The 18,686-nt window shown below is 35.4% G+C and overlaps 1 protein-coding gene across 1 annotated transcript in view; it reads right to left on the bottom strand.

Moving 5' to 3' along the window:
• Positions 1-18,686, bottom strand: part of SCLT1 (sodium channel and clathrin linker 1) — a 289,648-nt gene that overhangs the window by 27,471 nt on the left and 243,491 nt on the right. The gene's annotated exons all lie outside the window — the stretch shown is intronic.

Below are 18,686 nucleotides of genomic sequence, written 5' to 3'. Positions count from 1 at the left end.
TTTTTAAGACATATAATCTACATATCACATAATTCAACCATTTAAACTGTACACTTCAATGGCTTTTAATATATTCACAGATATTTGCGCCCATTACCACAGTCAATTTTAGAAAATTTTCTTCACCTCAAAAAGAAACTCTGTACTGTTTAGCTAACACCCTCATCACACACACACCTCCCCATCTCCCACAGCCCTAAAGAACCCACTAATGTTATTTCTGTCTCTATTGATACCATATTGTGACATTTCATATAAATGGAATCGTGTAACATGTGGTCTTTTGTGAATGGCCCCTTTCACTTAGCATCATGTCTTCAAAGTTCATCCATATTGTAACATATATCAGTATTTCATTCCATTTATGACTGCTTAATATTCCACTGTATAGATATACTATAATTAATCCACTTGTCAGTTGATGGAAATTTGTGTTGTTTCCATATTTTGGCTATTATGAATAATGACGCTGTGAACATTTGTGTACAAATTTTTGCATGAACATCTTTTTATAACTATTCAGTAACTCCATGTGCATTAGTCAGGATTCTCTAGGGAAACAGAATCTACTGGCAATATGCATATACAGTATGCAAATATTATGAGAATTTTAAAAATAGGAATTGGTTCACATGACTGTGGGGATGGGCAAGTCCAAATTACATAGGGTAGACTGCAAGTTGGGAACTCTGGTGAGAGTTTCAATGAATTCCCCATGAGAAGCAGGCTGGCTGAAGTAGAAATGAAAATTCTCCCTCTGACTGCTAAAATCATCACTTCTCCTTTTAAAGCTTTCAACTGATTGGATGAGACTTCTCTTGTTGTTGAAGGCAATCTCCTCCATTGATTGTAGATTTAATCAGCCGTAGATACAATCAACTTACTGAGGGTTTAAATCCATGAAATATCCTCACAGTAACAATTAGGCCAGTGCTTGCTTGACCTAAAAAATGTATACCATAACCTTGCCAAGTTGACACAGGAGATTAACCGTCACACCACACATAGCAGTTTGGTATTATTTATGAATTCTATTTTTTATATCCATATTCAAGTTACTCAGTAAATACAAGATAACTACAATAACAATAAATCTTATTTAATCAGCAGTTACACACCTTTTTTTGTTCATTCCTCAATCTTGAGGGATCTGGGATTATGTATACTCTGATTCAGATTGAGAAGGGATGTAGATATTATGGACTAGAGGAACAGAACTGTTTTCTTTGCAGTTGAAGATATCCTTGCTTTTGGGATACAGCTGGCCCATCATCATTGTTTTGTTAGTTGTCCAGGGCAGGTCCAAAGAACTGGAGAGTTGGCCCCATATCTGTTAGGTTGGGCTCAACCAGCATAGGAACATCTGAAGGCTTTAAGCTTCTGAGAAATATACTTAACAGATAAATGAAAATTAGAGTTTAAAATAGAAGAATCAGATTAGGAGATTTGCATTTCCCTGATGACTAATGATGCTGAACATTTTTTTCATATGAATATTGGCAATTTGTATATTTTTCTTGGAGAAATGTATATTCAGGTGCTTTGCCCATTTTTAACTAGGTTATTTGTCTTTTTATTATTGAGTTGTAAAAATTCTTCACACAGTCTATATACAAGTCCTTTATCTGATATATGAGTGCAAATATTTCCTCCTATTCTGTGTTGTCTTTTCACTTACTTGATAGTGGTTCCTTAGCATATTTTTACTCACTTCTACTCTCCACACAGTATCCTGAGTGATCTTTAAAAAACATCAGGTTAGGTGATTTCTGCAGGTAAAACTGTGCAATAGCTTTAATTCACACTTAAAATCCCTTAAACTGGCTTATAAAATCCTACAACATGATCAGTGAGCACCAAACCTTCCATGTATTCCATACCTTTAGCCCAGCCAGTTAGTTTGGGTCCTTGTGACTCAATCTGGTCAATGAAGGTGAAAGGAAGTGATGTGTATCATTTCAAAGTGGAGTTAAAGAGACAAGTGTGCCTCTTCCATCCATCTTTCCTTGATTCGGCAATCTCAGAAAACCATGTGTCAAGATGATGGAACTTCCACCAGCAGAGGTCTCTTGACAACTTGCCTTAGATATATAACATGAGTAAGAAAAAAAAAATGCTTTGTAGTGTTAAGCTACTGAGATTTCAGTCTGATTGCTATGGCTGTTGACATTGCTTAACATAATACACTGTCTAAATCTGAGCTCATCTTATATCATTACCTTCATTTTCCATACTATTTCTTTTATTTCAAGCATACCAAGTGTATTTATGCCGTGAGGACTTTGCACTAGCTATTCAATGATTGGAATGCTCCTTCTCCTGCTTTTTATTTTTTTATTTTTTTTTGGGTTTTATAAAGGGTATTTATTTGGGGTGTAGAAGTGTACTCTCCTGCTTTTTAAATGCCAGTATCCTTTTGTCATTAGATCTCATCTCATGATTCATTTCCTCATGAAATTTTTGTCAAACCAGTCTTAAGTATTCACCCATTTATTATCACATTGGCATATTGTAAAATTCCTGCATAGTATATATGAACTGATTTTAAACATATATATTTAAAAATTTTTTTAGTCTAGTAACATATATACAACTTAAAATTTTCCCTTCTAATCATATTCAAATATATAATTCAGTGCAATTTCACTTACAATGTTGTGCTATTACCATCATCCATTAACAAAACATTTCCATAATCCCAAATAAAAACTCTATACAATTTAAGCATTAACTCCCTATTCTCTATACCCCACCTACCCTCTAGTAAACTATATTCTAGATTTTGACTCTATCAGTTTGCTTATTCTAATTGTTTTATATCAGTGAGATCATAAAATACTTGTCCTTTTGTCTCTGGCTTATTTCACTCAACATGATGTCTTCAAGGTTTCATCCATGTTGTTGTATGAATCAGACCTTCATTCCTTTTTACAGCTGAATAATATTCTACTTTGTATATATACCACATTTTGCTTATTCATTCATCAGATGATGAACACTTGGCTTGTGTCATCTTTTCACAACTGTAAACATTACCATTATGAACCACTGGTGTGCAAATATCTGTTTGAGTCCCTGTTTTCAATTCTTTTGGTTATATATATACTGTTTTAGTCAGCGAAAGTGGTGCTGATGCAAAGTACCAGAAAGCTGTTGGATTTTATAAAAGCTTACAGTTATAAGGCCCTAAGGAGTCCAACTCAAGGTACCATAGGAGGTACTTTCTCACCCAAAGTTAGTTGCCACGTATCGAAGCAAGATGGTGGGTGATATCTGCAAGAGGCCTTCCTCTTTCCTCTTAAGGCTCTGTGGGCCCAACTTCTTCCAATCTCAGCTGAAGGTTGGAGTGCTTGTTCTTTTTGGGCCTTCTCAGCTGCTCAGGACTCTGGTCTCTTCAGCTGCAAACTATCAGGCAAATGGTTCAGCTCTCCCTGGGGCTTTAGCTGTTTAAGCCTTCTCCTTTCTGTCACATGGGACAGAAATGACCAAGTTTTCTCCTGTTCTTCTTTGCTTTCTTCTTGAGTGAGTGTCCATTTACATTAAACTGAGTTACACCCTACTGATGGGTTGAATCAAGGCCCTAATCTAAACATAATTTAATCAAAGACATCTCAGCTAAACCTAATACAATCAAAGGGAATCATGCCCAGAGGAACAGACCAGTTTACAAACATAATCTCTTTTTGGAATACATAAGTAACCATAAACTGCTACATATGCCTAGAAGCAGGATTGCCAGGTTATATGGTAATTCTATACTTAACTTTCTGAAGAACAGCCAAATTACGTTCCACAGCAACTGCACCATTTTACATTTCCACCAACAAAGAATGAGTGTCCCTATTTCTCCACAATCTAAAACTTGTAATTGTCGGTTTTTAAATAGTAGCATTCTAGTTAGTGTGAAATGGTATCTCATTGTGGTTTTCATTTGCATATCCCTAATGGCTAATGATTTTGAGCCTCTTTTCATGTGTTTTTTGGCCATCTGTACATCTACCTTGTAGAAATGTCTATTCAAGTCTTTTGCCCATTTACCTTTTTGTGGTTAAGTTGTAGGAGTTCTTTACATATTCTGTATATTAAACCCTTATCAGATATGTGGTTTCTAAATATTTTCTCACATTCTATAGATTGCCATTTTATTTTCATGATAAAGTACTTTGATCACAAAGTTTTAAATTTTGATGAAGTGTCATTTATCTCTTTTTTCTTTTATTGCTTGTGTGTTGGATATAAACTTAAAACACTATAGACTAACACAAGGTTGGGAAGATGTTTCCCTATGTTTTCTTCTGGGTATTTATATAGTTCTGGTCTTATATTTAAGTCTGACCAATTTTGAGTTGATTTTTTAATATAATGTGAGGTAGGCATCCACCTTCATTCTTTTGCATAGAGAGATCCAGTTTTCCTCGGATCATTTGTGAAAAAGACTATTTTTCCCAATTATGTGGTCTTTGTGCACTTGTTAAAAATCAGTTGCCCATAAATGTAAGGGTTAATTTCTTAACTGTCAATTAGATTTCCTTGGTCTGTATGTCTTATTTCTGTTCTTGTGCCAGAATCATGCTGTTTTGATTACTGTGACATTGTAAAAAGTGTTAAGATCAGGAAGTGTGACTCCTCCAATTTCATCATTCTTTTGTAGATGATTTTGACTATTCAGGGTCCCTTACTGTTCCATATAAATTTTATGACTAGCATTTCCAGTTCTGCAAAGAAGACTGCTAGAAATTTTTTAAAATAAAATTTTTTGAAGCGTATCATTCATACATGAACATACATAAATAAGTATATAGAAAAAGTTGCCAACTTACAAAACAAACATGCAAATCATCATATAGGGTTTCCATACATCACCCCACCACCAACACCTTGCTTTGTTGTGAAACTTTTAACTTTTATTACAAACTATGCAAGAGCATTGTCAAAATATTACTAATTATAGTCCTTATCTCACATTTGGTGTATTTTCCCCGCAACCTACCCAATTTTTAACCCTGTATTAGTATAACACATTTGTTACATTTCATGAGAGAACATTCTCATATTTGTCTTGCTAATCACAGTCCATCTTCCACCACTGGATTCCCTGTGTTATACAACCCCATGCTTTGCACAATTCATTCAAAGAGTATATTCAGTGGCTCTCATTTTCATCACAGAGTTATGCTGTTATCATCTTAATCAACATTACAATGCTTTCATTACTCCAAAAGGAAAAATCCCAAGCCCTTTATATCCCTGATTAGTTGTCTTTTGGAATTGATATAATAACTACTTTGCCATTGCTGTACAAATATTACAATAGTACTGTTTTTCTTAAGCTTTTGCTTATCTGAGAGTCTTAATCTCTCCCTAATTTTTGAAAGAAAGTCTACCAGATATAAAAGTATTGATTGGCAAATGTTTTCTTACAGCACTTTAAATATTTCAACCTACTGCCTTTTTGCCTCCGTAGTTTCTGATGAGAAATAGACACTTACTTTAATTAGTATTCCCTTGTATATAATATTGCTTTCCTTTTGTAGCTTTCCAAACTCTCTCCTTGTACCTTTACATTCGTCATTTTGACCAGTATGTGTCAGGATGTGATGGTTTGAAGCTACATGGTCCCCAGAAAATCATGTTCTTAAAGTTAATGCATTTCTGTGGGTACAGGGACTTTGGATTAGGTTACATCAGCTAAGGGCCTTTTGGTTAGGTTACTTCAGTTAAGGGGCTTTGGACCCAGGGTGGGTCTTAATCTTATTACTGGAGTCCTTTTTAAGGGAATGAAATTTAGACTTAGAGATAAAGCCAAAGAGGCCAGAATTTGAAAGCCATGAAACCTAGAATAAAAGAGAGACAAGCAGATGCCACTATGTGCCTTGCCATATGACAAAGGAGTCTAGGATTGCCAGTAGCTGGTTTTCAGGCAGAGAGCTTCTCCTGATGATGCATTGATTTGGACATTTTCACAGCCTCAGAACTGTAAGCTTGTAAGCTAATAAATTCCCATTGCAAAAGCCAACTCATTTTTGGTATATTGCTTTTGGCAGCCCAGCAGACTAAAACCTGGGGCATATTTCAGTTTAAATTTATCCTGTTTGATGTGCATTTTGATTTTTGTTAAGTTTGGGAAGTTTTCTGTCACTGTTTCTTTGAATATTCCTTCTGACTCTTTCTTTCTTCTTCTTTTGGGACTCTCATAATGCATATAAGGGAATCACCTGATAGTCTCCCATAGGTTTCTTAGGCTATTTCTGCTTTTATCTTTTTTTCCTTCTGCTTCTCAGGCTGACTCATGTCAATTGTGTTGTCTTTGGGTTCACTGATTTTTTTCTTCACCAGTTCCAATCTGTTCTTGATTTCCTCCTGGAAAATTTTCATTTCAGTTATTGTGGTCTTCAACTCCAGAAGGTGTGTTTGGCTCCTTCTAAAAATTTCTATCTCTTCACTGAGATTCTCATATTGTTCATTTTTCTGATTTACTTTAGTTCTTTCTCTGTATTTTACATCTCCTTGTGCATACTGAATATCTCCTTTTAAAAAGACATTATTTCTTTATTTTGATTAATTTTTTTAAACCAATCAATGTTATTGATATGTATTAATAAAGTATATAATTCACCTTAAGTATACAATCAATGGTATTTGGATATCACATAGTTGTGCACTCATCACTTCAATCATTATTAGAGCATTTTCATTATTTCAGTAATAATAATAAACAAAAAACAGACAAACAAACAAGAACATTCCTTACTTCTCAAGCTCTCTATGCTTCCTCCACTGTACATAGCTGCTGTTTCTGGCTATTCTTGATGAAAGGAATATCACTTTTTAAAATGTCTTTTTCCAAGTATGCTCACAATCTTGTCTTTTTTTAAAAAGATTTATTTACCTTCCCCTCCCCCCCCCCCGCCCCATTGTCTGCTATCTGTGTCCATTTGCTGTGTGTTCTTCTGTGTCCGCTTGTATTCTCATCAGGTGGCACTGGGATCTGTGTCTCTTTTTGTTGTGTCATCTTACTTTGTCAGCTCTCCATAAGTGTGGCACCACTCCTGGGTGGGCTGTGGTTTTGTGCAGGGCTCTCCTTGCATGCATCAGCACTGTGCATGGGCCAGCTCATCACATGAGCCAGGAGGCCCTGGGTATCAAACCCTTGGACCTCCTATATGGTAAGCGGATGCTCTATCTGTTGAGCCACAGCCGCGTCTCATAATCTTGTCTTCTTTACTGACATTTTATAGACTTTCATCCTTTTCCTTGGATAGGCCATCATTTCCTGTTTCTTTGTCTTAAAATCTTATGTTGCACACCATTCATTTAAATAATTTAAAATATTAACTCTAGGCTTTATTACTTGAGATGTCTGTTTATTGATTTTGTATTCTTCTAGTTATATGAGAGAGATTTTCTTGAGTGTCAGGAGCTAACAAAACGAAGAAAACCTAAGCAATAAAAACCTTTCACAATCTTTGCAAATTGGCTGTGTTGGCTGGTGTTCTTTAGAGTTCAGCCCTCCTGTCAAGAAGGTCAGCTTAGGAGAATGCAAAGTGCATGGTGTTCCCTGTTTTCTGGAACCATGCCTTGTTCTGTGCTGTGCTTGCTACTGAATGGCTTGCTACAGGAATTTAAATGCCCTATCTATTTCCCAGGAAACAGTTCTTCAGGGTGTTACATACTTCAGGAATGAAAACAGGTAAACGTTTACTCCATGCCCTCTAAATCAACTGTTTCTTACTCTGATTTTGTGTTCTCAAGCTGACTTTTTGCCTGGAGGGAAAATTTGGGGAGCCAGGGCAAGCAAAAGAACAGTTTTCACTCAGTGAGAAACTGAGTCAGTGTTTACCAGTCAAAATAAAGCCAGGGGCCTTCAAAGGGAGGAGCCAAGAAGGGCACCAAGAGCTTCTCCCCCGGTTCTCAAAACTTTTCTGTCTTAACTTGGCACTTGCACAGCAAATACAACTCTTTAACTGTCCTCTGGCACTCTGAGGAAGCATACTATCTTTAAGTCTTCCCCACAGCCTTTGTCCAGGGCAGGTTGGAACAATGGCCGCCCTTAGAGCTGGGTCCCCAGTGATATAAATCAAATGAACTAAGCAAAAGCACTCATCAGGGAAGCAGATGTGGCTCAAGCAGTTAGGTGCCTGCCTAACACATGGGAGGTCCCAGGTTCGGCTCCCGGTGACTCCTAAAAAAATAAGACGAGCACACAACAAACAGGCACAGCAGACAGTGAATGCAAACAATGGGGGTGGTGGGGGTGGGGGTGTTGGAGAAAAAAACCTAAAAAAAAAGCACTCATCAGAAGTTGGACCGTATACTCCCAGATCTTGTGGAACTACATCATTATGTCTCACCCTGGTACCAGCACACTGTGTCAGAATATCTCACTGCTGCCAGCTGTGAAATGGGGTGATGGGCTATGATAGCCACTGCATGGAGGATACAATTCATTGTTATTTGCTGCAATTTACCAGCCTCTTTCTCCCATTCTTCCCTGGTGCTGTACAGTGTTCTACTGGACTACAGAGCTTCCAAATGGTTGATTCAGACAGTTCCTGACTCTTTAACAGCTGTTTTGGTGGGGAGGAACTGATTCTTGGAGCTTCCTATTCCACCATCTTCTCACAATCTTTTTCTAAATATGTATAGATTTGTTTCTCTTGTAATTTCCTCATCATCCTCTATAATCTTATTTTTAAAAAATTAGGGATGGTGTTTACTTTGGTTTCTGCTATATCCCAGTACTTAAGGAATGGTGCCAGCTCAATAAATACATAATAAGTGAATGAAGTATGAAGACAAGGAGCTGTAAAAGGGTGGGTTGAACATGTTTGGTTTACTGAAGATGGTTGCTCACTGTGATTGGAGCATCAGAAACGTGAAAGACAGAAGTGGAGAAGCAGACTGCTGATTATAAATAAGGCAGAGGAAAGACTGTGTAAAACCAACAGGCAACAATAAAACAGAAGTAGTCTTTAAGTGGGCAGGGCCAGTATCATATAGGCTGTTTAGGAAAACCATTGACAGCTGTATAAAATATGGAATAGAGCAAGAGAGAAACTGACTAGAGAAACCATAGTGAAGGGGCTACTATAACAGTCATGGTGAAAGAAAAAGGGCCTTACGTACAGTAGGGACAGGTATGTTACTGCATGTTTACACATGTGCAAACATTTCTGAAGGACACAGTCCTCTACCTGGAATTGCAAAAGGACCCATGGTTTAAAATTTTATATATTGCCACATTATTTTATTGCATGATGGTTCCTATCTCCCACGCATTGTAAACACTTAGATTTTTTGCTAATTTGCTAAGTAAAATTAGTATTTAAACTCAAGCTTTTTAATATTAGTGAGGCTGAATCTGCTTTCATATATTTAAAGGAGATTTGTATTGTGAGCTATTGTGAGCGGCCAGTACACATACTTTGCCCATTTTCTATTACAGTGTTAACTTTTTTCTTAATTTGTGGAAAAGCGTTGGTTAACTTTATTTTCCCAGTATGTCATTTGCCTTTTATTTTTACTTAGTGTCTTTCTTCATATAGAATTTTAATTTTTATGGTTAAATCATCCAATCGATTAATAACCTTTTCCTTTTGGTTTCTGGGCTTTGTGTGTTGATTAGAAAGACTTTTCAAGTCATAATAAAATAATATTTCTTCTATCTTTTTTTTAATATTTAGCTCTTTAATCCATCTGTAATTTATTTTATGTATGGAGTAAGGACTATTCTAAGTGATTTTCAATTTTTTTCAATACCATCCTTTCACTACTGATTTAAAATGCCATTGTTATCATGTGCAAAATTACCAATTTTACAGTTTCTGGTTTTCAGTATTCTGTTCAAGTGATCCATCCTTTGCTAAAAGTACCATACATCTTTATATAGTCTGATGGCTGGTAGGGTAAATCCCATTTGAGTTTATTTTTTACCAAAAGAGATTTTTTATTTCATCTATTAAAGAAACCAATCTTATCCAAGTGAGTTTAATAGAGATATATTATAGTTACAGATGTTACACATTAATTAGCAGCTATTAAAATTGTTTATTCTTGTCAGCCCAAAATTCTCTGGTTACATGCATTTTAAGACAGATGAGTAACTAATTATATTATATAATTATATATAATATATATATAACTATATATAATATATATATTATATAACTATAATTATATAACTATAATTATAGCTAAATTAATAAAGATTTACAAATAAAAAGAAACTTCAAAGTGAAAGCAGATATTGTAGAGGACCTCAATTTTTTTTAAACAAAGCTTCTGATATTTGATACTTGTAAGATGAGAAATTACCACCAATGGGGAAATTATTTTATTTATTTTGTTATATTTAATTATGACTATAGCTACTAATGGGTAGATCATAATTATTACTACAAGTACCTGGTAATCATATTTGTCAATTGCCAGATGTAAAAGAGGTTTCCAAAGCAGCAAAACTAGTCAAGAGAGAACTCTAGTGGTTTAAGTATTTTGTGGCTATACTTGTATTTGGTTTTCTCTCTAATATTCTCCTAACAGTAACAAATATGCAGGTAGACAAGTAGGAAGCAACCAAACGGTCAAGTTATAAGAATTTGTTTTGAAGTAGAGAGGACAGAGGCAAACAGTGACGTATTTTCAAGATTCAGGGAGTAAAACCTATTTTAGAGGCTAAGGAGCACCAGCACTAAGTTTTTAAAGGACATATTTTCAGGGAGAAGCTTTGATGTTTAATAGATCAACAATGGCACCTAGAAAATAGGGTGCTGTGCCTAAACTGAAGAAATTTATTTTTGAAAGCTATTAATAAACACTTTTGATATGAATGGTAGAATGCATCAATTCATCATATATATATATAGAGAAACCATTATAGAGAGAATCAAATGCATCAAAAGAATAATTTGCTTTTATAATGTATTGTTCTGTTGTTCATTTTATAATTTATTATTAATAAAGGACCTAACTGTTTGAAAACTTGGGTTGTATAATTGAATCACTCTAAAAATAAACCATTTCTAAGTAGTACAAGCAAATACTTCCCCAAAAGATACTGAAGTAGTATCTAGCAGTTAATCTGCTACAATATTGCTACAACATAGCATACATAAAACTTTTATTGCCCAATATGTACTCTGTTGTAAACATGCCCAGGGTAGCTCATCACCTTTGTAATATGTATTTAAGTATAATTATTCTCTTTAAAAATTTTCTAAAGAAATATGACTAAATCAAAAAATTCCAAAGCATGTAAAAATATAGACTATTTTTTTTTGATAACCAATGTAATGTCTCTGAGGGCAGGCATATATTCATTTACTTTTGTATTGACGTTAAAAACTGTTTTTGAAAAATTTCAGAATATAAGGAAAACAATATCTGATCCATGTTTTCTCTTAAGTGATGGTATTATTCTCCTGATTTTGAAGGATATATTCTAATTTCCTTTTCTTTCCCCTTTTATTTAAAAGGTTAAAAAAAATACCCAGTGAACTACTAGAAACTTGGTAGTTTTAACTCATCTAGGGTTTGTAAGGTCATTATACTAAGACTTGGCTTTTTAAGGCTGGGTGGAAAAGGGGGTAAGCTTTGAAAAAAAAGAAAAAGATTGCAAAAATCCTTATATTTACTGGATTCAAGTGTATAGTTGAAGTCAATATACAAGCTGTTTCTTGACTATTTAGGCAAGGCAGGGCTTTGTTACATAATACAGTCTGCTAAACACACACAGTGGACCAGTGATGGTAGAACGAGAAAACATATTTACAAATCAAGATTACATTAATGGAGGAATGTTCCTCAGAAGGTTGTTGGTTTTGCTTTAAATAAATTACTCCATGGATTATTTCTATTTCTTTCTCTCTTAGAGCAGTTAACCACTTGATATTATGTCAGGTATTCTATTTTTATGGAAAATTGTTCTCAAAAAAAGATTATTTTAACTGAGAATCCAACACGGAGGCAGTGTAGTAAAGTGCAGATGGGATCGGGAGGACAAAAGAAGAGACTAGCCTTACACTGGAGCATGGAGAGCTGTTCACTCTTAGAGCGGAGCACATGGGCATGAATGCATGTAGGGATATAAATGAAGTACATCATTCGAGTTTATGTGAAATTACTGGCACTGTGGTACTTGAGCACCTCCTCTATTTCCCCTTCCAGAGTCTTAATGCAATTTATGATGGATGCTGTGTTTGTTGTGTTACTGCATCAGTAAATAGAAATGACAATGTGATTTTGTTTGTATGTGATGGCAATTGTGGAAGTTTTCTTCTGATTGTTTCTATTTTTCTCGGTGAAATAGGAATTGAGGTTATCTACTGAAAGTGGTAATGGGGAAGGAAGTACAAAAGATTTGAGGAGAAAGAAGGGATGAAGTAGTCACTAAGAAGAGTAGAATAAAAGTATGATTGCCTGATAGCATTAAGCATTTGTTTTGATGCTATTGTCTTTTAAAGATAAAATTCCTTACTGTACAATGGCAAAGCAGTTATAATATCTGTGGTTTAATATCTGCCCTGTGGTTTAACAAAGTGAAGTGACTGGCTGGTTTATTACCTAGAAGTTATTTTTAAAGGATTGAGTGCATTTGATATATTTTAATCTTTAAAACTTGTAATATTAATTTCTTATTCTTATTACAATAAAGGGACTTTAAGGCAATGTACGTTTCTCTAAAATTTTCTTTAGTGGAGAGAAATAAAAAATGGGAAGTGATTAGAAATAAGATTGATATATAAGTAGGGGCAAGATTAGAAAATCCCTATAGCCAACTTCTTCCAAAGTAGGGGGTGAGGAGAAATGGGAGAATAGATGAGGTTCCTGTTATCCAGTAAGAGATGAGGGGGGCCTAAATAAAAGTTGGTATAGTGGGGATGAAAGAGAATGGATTTGAAAAACATTAAGGAGGTAGTATCAGCCAGACTTAGTGACTGACTGTGGAGGTGCAGAAAGTAAGGTAGGGGAAGAGGAATCTAGGATAATATGTTTTAGTCACTCTATGGATTGTATCTAGATTAGTTCCAAGATTGCCCAGACTAATAAAATCTACAGGGCTATTTGCATTGTATCTGAATTTTAGTTGGAAAAAAACCCTGAAAACCAAAAAAATTTCCAGTGTTCTACTGAGTTAAGTTATGATGGTGTGATTACAGGTTGTGATTTTTTTTTTTTAAACAAGACTCAGTTCAGTAAACTTCTTTAAATCAGTCATATATTAGACTATCTACTCTGCTTGCTTATAAAGCTGGCACTGTATCCCAGAATTCAGGCCGAAAAGACTGCTTTGGTCTTGCACTGACAGCTAGCAAACTCCTTTAAAAACTATAAGCTCAATAATATTCACAGTGGCATTATTTACTATTGCCAAAAGTTGGAAGTAACCCAAGTGTCCATCAACATATAAATGGATAAGCAAAACGTGGTATATATATACAATGGAAAATACTCATATGTAAGAAAGCATGAAATATTGACACATACGACAACATGGATGAATCTTGAAGACCTTATGTTGAGAGAAGTAAGCCAGTCACTAAAGGACAAATATTAAATGACCTCACTGATATGACCTAAGCCTATTGAGCTGATTCACAGAGCTACAGTCTGGAAGATAGGCTATCAGGTGACAGGTAGGGAGTAGAGTGGAGTAAGCTGATGCTCAATATGGGCAAAACCCATGATTAGGTGGAAGGGGGAGGTTTGGCTATGGACAGGTTTGATGGTAGTACAGGGACATGAGTGGGGTCAACAGTGCCAGAATGTGAAGGTGAATAGGGTGGGGGTTTGGGATGGACTATTCATGGAACTGAGGTGATGACTGGAGGAAAAACAGGTAAATTTTGGGGATTTATAGGTCTGCAGTTGAAACTACAATGGTGGGAATGCTTTTTTATTTTTTGGCAAATATGGCAGGGGAGGGTCACTGGTGTAGGGCATTGGTGGTGGGGAGATGTGTGGGAAAGGGTGCACCTGGGGCATGCGTCTATGAAATATGAACATGTTCAACTTGGCATAGGGTGTTATCTCAGTGGGTGGAGACTCACACAATAAACAAGAAAATATTAAACTTCTATCCTGGGGAGTCCTGCTCTGTTCTCATACGGAGAGACAAGAACATCTTGAGTAAATAGGCAGTGCCTAATAAAAGCAAAAACAAAACAGACTAGTATGTCAAGTCCTCATTCTTTAAAAATTGAAACTTATTCATTGCCATAGGTTCTGAGGGGAGAGAGAGGGAGCAATGAGTAGAACATGGGGCATCTTTGGGGGCATTGGAGTTGTTCTCTGTTGTTCTTACAATGATGGATACAGGCCATTATACATTTTGTCAGAAAATATACGGTACAAAAGGTAAACCATAATGTGAACCACAAACCACAACATAAACCACTGACCACCACTGATCACGGGGAGTGGTGGTGGAGGGGGGCCATTTGGAAGAAATTGTTACATATGGTTCTGCTCCATTTATTTGAACCTATAATTAGCACTATATACATTAAATATATGTCTCAAAGACTTAAATCTTTTGGCTGTTCATATGCTGGGTGAGCCCTGAATCTCAGTAGAGTTGCAGCCAATACCTACTCTCCAGTTGATCAGACTCACCCAGGACAATTAATAAAAGGATGATGATGAACAACGTCCATCCCAAGAAGCAGAGAATATTTGCAACTGCCAGCAAGACAGTTCCATCCATCTGCCCCATGGAATCTAAGCTCCCTTTCAACTGGAAGGAGAGTGGGCATGATGATCTCAAAACCTTCAAGATGGAGGAACGAACAAACATAAGAGGAGAATGCAACTATGGACTAAAGTAGAATTAGGATTATTCCAGTAATGGAAGAACTTGTAACATCGATATAAAGGCAGTGGTCACCAGAGCTTCTGAGGGGAGGGAGTAGGGAGAAAAAATATAACATGGTGCATATCTGAGAAATTGGAATCATTATGCATGATATAGCAATGACAGATACTAGCTATTGTACATTTTGTCAAAACCTATAAAATTGTGTGGTGCACAGTGTAAAGCATAATGTAAACTATAGATCATGCTTCGTAGCAATGCTTCAATGTGTTCATCAATTGTTAACAAATGTACCAAATTAATGAAGGATGTTGTTAATGCGGGAAAATGTGGGAGGGGGTGGGGATGGATATTATGAATATAACATTTATGTAATCTAAAGCTCCTTTAAAATAGAAAAAAACAAAACCCCTCACAGATAAAAAATTCTCATATAAATCTCCTATAAGATCTTACAGAATACTTATCAAGTACCCAACCCTATATATGGGCTATTATGCTTACATAAATTCTTATGCTCACATATATATAAATATTCATTCAACAAATATGTGCCAATAACTGCTGGTACACTGGTGCCATGGGTGTACATTCACAGGTCACAGATGTTCATATTATATGACCAATGGGTACTTGTTTGGATTTTAGAATAGGAGTTCAGACATGATTGTTAAATAATTTGAGCCACATTTTCTAATGTAGTATTTTGTTCTCTGGAAGAATGATCTTGACTATGAGTGGTATTGATTTAAAAATTATTTTACTCAATTAGTCTTGGTGCCTATGTTGGACTATGTATTCCTTTATCACCAACAGGCAGAATGAATAGCATTTTCAAAAGTGTGTAAGACCAGAAATAAGTTTTAATAGAAGGTACTGGTATAATTGAGCCATTTGGAATGAATTTTTATAGGTGGCGTGAGATGGGAGGTCCCTCATCATTCTTTTGCATATGGATATCCAATTTTCCCAATACCATTTGTTGAAGAGACTATTTTTTCCCAATTGAGTGAATGGGGCAGCTTTGTCAAAAATCAATTAGCGAAAATTTGTTAGCATGTATTGAGGATTTTTGCACCTATATAGGTAAAATTGGTCTGTGATTTTTTTTCTTTTAGTATCTTTATCTGGCATGGTATTAGGGATGCTAGCCTCATAGAATGAGTTAGGAAGTGTTCCCTACTTTTCAGTTTTGTGGAAGAGTTTAAGCAGGATTGATATTAATTCTTCTTGAAATGTTTGGTTGAATTTCCCTGTGAAGCCACCTGGTCCTGGGTTTTCCTTTGCTGGGAGGTTTTTGATGACTGATTCAATGTCTTTACTTGTAAGTGGTCTGTGGAGATCTTCTACTTCTTCTTGAGCCAGTGTACATTGTTGTTTCTAGGAATTTAACGTCCATATTTTTGTGGATATTCCAGTTTTCTGCCTGTTATAGATTTCCAGCTTCATTTGATTGTGATCAGAGAAGATGTTTTGTATAACTGCAACCTTTTAAAATATATTGAGCCTTATTTTGTGACCCAACATGTGGTCTATTCTGGAGAATAATCCCGGTGCACTTGAATGTATTTCCTGCTGTTTGGGGTGCAATGTTCTATACATGTCTATTAGTTCTAGTTCATTTATCACATTATTCAAGTTCTGTTTCTTTACTGATCTTCTATCTACATGTTCTATCTATTGATAAAAGTGGTATATTGAAGTCTCCAACTATTATTATAGAGGTATCTATTTCTCCCTTCAGTTTTGCCAGTGTTCACCTTATGGAGCAATATGGTTAAGTGTGTATATATTTAATATTGTTATTTTTTTTTGGAGGATTGACCCTTTTATTAATAGAAAGTGTCCTTCTTTGTCTTTTGTAACAGCTATTAGTATAGCTACCCCAGCTCCCTTTTGGTTACCATTTCTATGGATCATCTTTATCCATCCTTTCATTTTCAACCCATTTGTGTCTTTGGGTCTAAGATGAGTCTCTTATAAGCAACATAAGCTCTTTTTTATCCATTCTGTTAATCTATGTCTTTTGATTGGGGAGTGTGGCAGTTTGGTTATTGTTTATGAATTCCAAAAATAGATAATGGATTATGTTTGTAAACTGGATGCTCGACTAAAGACAGGGAAGTAAATACATGGAGGAGAACACAGTTTAGTTCGGGATGCTGGAGCCCTGGGGAGAGAGCTGATCTGTTCGCCTGATAGTTTGCAGCTGAAGAGACCAGAGCACTGAACAGCTGAGAAAGCCCAGAAAGAAAGGAACCCTGGGGAGAGAGATGAGCCTTATGCTAGCCTACAGTTGAGATTGGAACATGGAGCTTTAGGAGGAAAAGGAAGGCTGAACCCTCTCAGAGACCAGCAGCCATCTTGCTCCAACACATGGCAACAGACTTTAGCGAGGGAAGTTAATATACTCCTTATAGCCTGTGATTGTAAGAGTCTACACCAAATAAATACTCTTTATAAAAGCCAATAGATTTCTGGTATTTTGCATCAGTACCCTGTTGGCTGACTAATACAGGGAGTTTAACCAATTATCATTCAGTGTTATTATTGTAAAGGCAGTATTTACTTCTGCCATTTTGTCCTCTGGTTTTTCATAATACCTTGTGTATATTTTAAAAATGTGTTAAGTTTTTATTGCTTTTATTTATTAATAAAATAAATACTTGCTACATAAAGTTTTCTTTCTGAAATTATAAATAAACTCTACAGGGTTAAAGAATGAATTTTTCTATTGAATGTATGTACCAAATAGCTTTGTAATAAACACATTTTTTCACTATTATGTAGCATTTATTAATATAAAGATGTCTTAAGATTTCAAATCTAAGAAATATCTGTGATAAGAGTTTAAAAAACTGCATTAGCTACAGTTTACTTTTAAATATTATTATACTATACACATATGGAATATATATATATTCCATGACCTGAATCTATTTAACATGAACATTAGCCTTTTCTCTGTTTTTTTTCTCTCCCTCTAACATGGTCTGACTTTGTAGAGCAGAAGTTCTCAATTAGGGTGACTGGCCCCTAGGGGACATCTGGCAATGTCTGGCTTCATTTTGGTTGTCACAATTAGGGGAGAAGGATAATACTGGCATCTAATGGGTAGAGGTCATGGATGCTGCTAAATATTCTACAGTGAACAGGCAGCTCCCAAAACATTTGTCTGGTCCTGAATGCCAACAGTGCCAAGGTAAAGAAACCCTGTTATAAAGTATGACCCAATTCCCATTTTATGAATAGCCCATCTATCCACTGTAATTCTGAAAGCATATACTCTGATAATAGCCAAGACTTAGTTAAAAAAGATTTAACCTAATCAGTATAAATGCTTGCTCATTACCAAAAGTAATGATTAACTTTAAATATCAAATGATATTCCAGAATGATTGAATCACAACATCAACTTAGAATGACAGAGATTAGGATATCCACCATTTAATTTCCCTGGAATGTACTTTACTAATTTAATTTGTAGATGCTGAAAGTTATTTGGCACTACTTTGAGGCAGCCAAGCAAACAGCTTCTTTGCATATTTTCCTGGACCTTGATTTAAAACAAACAACAACAACAACAACGATATATAAAGCATCTGGCAAATAGCAAAGTGCTCTACAAGTGTTCTGAAAACATTTATCACAACAATATCAACAATGAAAAGCTTCACTTAATTTGTTCAAATTTATCATGAGCATGTTTTTCATGAGAATTTATTTGTACTCTATTTTATAATGTCTCATAAATATCTTCTTTTACAAATAACAGTGTATACATATATATGGGATAAGATATAAAATTAAAATGTCACCCCAAATTCTAGATGTAAAAGTATCAATATATCAAATGCAGTTTCCTAATAAAGAA

Source organism: Dasypus novemcinctus, chromosome 1 (assembly GCF_030445035.2).
Source record: "Dasypus novemcinctus isolate mDasNov1 chromosome 1, mDasNov1.1.hap2, whole genome shotgun sequence".
In the NCBI taxonomy this organism is placed as follows: domain Eukaryota; kingdom Metazoa; phylum Chordata; class Mammalia; order Cingulata; family Dasypodidae; genus Dasypus; species Dasypus novemcinctus.
Note: the sequence above shows the minus strand (reverse complement) of the source record. Positions and strands in the feature narration are given on the sequence as shown.